This window comes from Orycteropus afer, unplaced genomic scaffold (assembly GCF_000298275.1).
Source record: "Orycteropus afer afer isolate SDZICR_OR568_19922 unplaced genomic scaffold, OryAfe1.0 scaffold00118, whole genome shotgun sequence".
In the NCBI taxonomy this organism is placed as follows: Eukaryota; Metazoa; Chordata; class Mammalia; order Tubulidentata; family Orycteropodidae; genus Orycteropus; species Orycteropus afer.
The window spans coordinates 9462013-9462552 of NW_006921705.1; the positions used below are offsets into that span (position 1 = coordinate 9462013).

The window sequence follows — 540 nt, forward strand, 5'->3', positions numbered from 1 at the left end:
GGGTCGACTCGAGGGCACATAACAACAACAACAATGTATATTGGCACAAGCAGTTTGTAATTGGCTGCTAATCAAAAGTTAAGAAGTTGAATCAATCTAGCAGAGCTGCAGGAGAAAGGCCTGTCAGTGTACTTCTGTGAAGATTACAATCATAAAAACCCTGTGGAGCAAAAGTTGGCAAGTGGCCATTCAAGGTACAATAATTAGGCTTGTTCTAGAGTAATAGAGAAAGAAGTAGAATCATGAATAGGAGGAGGAAATGGAATATGTGGCTAATTGCCTCCATGAACAGCCACCTCCTTTGCCAGGAGACCAGAATAAGTAGATGGTGCCCAGCTATCATTACTAAACACTTTGATCAAAGATTCCATAGAAGAATCCTGGCCAAAAGGCAGAAAATACAGGGAAGAATTTCAAATTCTTATGGAATACAGACTTTATGGAGCCATTGAGGCTGGATGAACCTCTGAAACTTATTGTCTTAGGCTGGGTTCTCTAGAGAAGCAAAGTCAGTGAAATATATACAATAAGGGGGGGGGG

At 41.1% G+C, this 540-nt stretch overlaps 1 pseudogene; it reads right to left on the bottom strand.

Moving 5' to 3' along the window:
* Nucleotides 1-540, bottom strand: part of LOC103199732 — a 53698-nt pseudogene that overhangs the window by 7079 nt on the left and 46079 nt on the right.